The sequence below is a fragment of the Pteropus alecto genome, unplaced genomic scaffold (genome assembly GCF_000325575.1).
Source record: "Pteropus alecto unplaced genomic scaffold, ASM32557v1 scaffold45, whole genome shotgun sequence".
In the NCBI taxonomy this organism is placed as follows: domain Eukaryota; kingdom Metazoa; phylum Chordata; class Mammalia; order Chiroptera; family Pteropodidae; genus Pteropus; species Pteropus alecto.
Window position 1 is genome coordinate 33888135 of NW_006442491.1, and position 1728 is coordinate 33889862.

The window sequence follows — 1728 nt, forward strand, 5'->3', positions numbered from 1 at the left end:
GATTATTATTACATTAGTGCTTAAAAAAAAACCCAGTAATCCATGCTGGCAAGAATATTTGACCTATTTCAAGAAAACACTGGTAAATCAACATCTAGAACATAATTCTGTGAAGAACCTGTGAGATGCACAATGGGAGAATGTGAAGAATGTGACTAATATTAGGGCAGGTTATTTCTTTCCTGGGTCTTTAAAGAAACATTTACTGAAATTTGTAATATGTGCCAGGTGCTATTATGAATTATTTGTGTGCATTATGCCATTACGAAGTAGACAAACTCATTATCCCCATTTGACAGATGAGGACAGAGAGGCCCAGAGAGGTAAAATACCTGATCCTAGGTGCCTCGACTTGTGAAAGTTCTGTTGAGATGATGCATGGCTCTTGGTACAGCTCAGACCTTGATACGATGTCACTGCTGTTACCTGTATATCCATCTGACACATGTTTTGGGGAGGTCTTTGTGCTGGGCACTAGTGCTAAAGGCCATATTTGCTTTTGACCCTCGCAGGAAGTTCCTGTTCCCAGGGCGAGAGATGTCTCTCTCCTGTCTGACGCAGAACGTTCTGGGAAGAACGGCTTGTCCTGAGCAGATGAATGGGCTTATCTTCTGGGGCTTTGATTTCATTCTCAGCTCTGTCCCAGAAAGAGTTCAGGCAGCTCCCTCCCATCAGTCTTGTAGAATTGCAACTTTAAGCAGAGCTGACACTACAGAAACAGTAATTGGCATCATATTTGCGAGGAGCAAGATGGTCATTTCCTCAGGCACCAAAAAAGCATAACCCAGTTCTGAGGTTCCAGAAAATGATGGCTGGAGCGACCCGGAGTCTGTGGCACAAACGCAGCCCCATTGCTCTCCTTTCGATGGCTGTAATTCCCCACGCGAAAGCAGGCAGAACTCTTAACTATTATTTTAGATGACATCCTCTTTTTAACTTTAAGCAGTGTTCTTTAAACATTTCTAAACTTTCCCAATTCCTCCCCAATACCATGCCATGAATTTGCTTGTCACTGTAAGCTGTATACAAAGAGAGACACACACAGCAAGCACAAAGGTATCAGGAAGTGGTTTTCCTAGCAACAGTAATCATCTGAAAGATCCTAGAACATCCTTTCTATTCATACAGCATTTCGTGTTTTGAATAGTGCTGACAGGTGAAGTGGATTCATAGTATTTAATACAAAAAAAATATTGCTAGGGATTGGAACCGCATAAAAGCTCAAATATCCATACTATTCACAAGCAGCTGAATTCACTGTTTTTATATCTATCTAGATTATTTAGGGAGGCACAATTGCAAAAGCAAATACTCATCTGCTCACCGAATGACTAATCCCGGGTGTATTATGGAAAGTCTGATTCTCTAGACCTCATTCAGGCAACTGGGACACAGCCCTAAATCAAGCCCGGCTCTCTCTATACAAGCCGATCTCAAGCATAGTCTTGAATGATAAAGAGACATTCCCTCTGCCAGGTCCCTCAGCAGATGTGTCCAGTTTAAAATAAAAATGAGTCAATACAGTTGACAAAATCATCCACCCCCAAGGAACTGTATCTGGTTACTGCCTTAACTCTACCGGAAATGCTCATAACACTCCTCCAGTCCTCTCACAAGTAATATCCCACACAAATCTATCCCCGAAGGTCAAAAAAGGGAAAAAAACAAGCAACATTAAAAAACAAACCCTTAAGTTTCATCTGAAAGAGAGAAGAGAGGGGGGAGGGA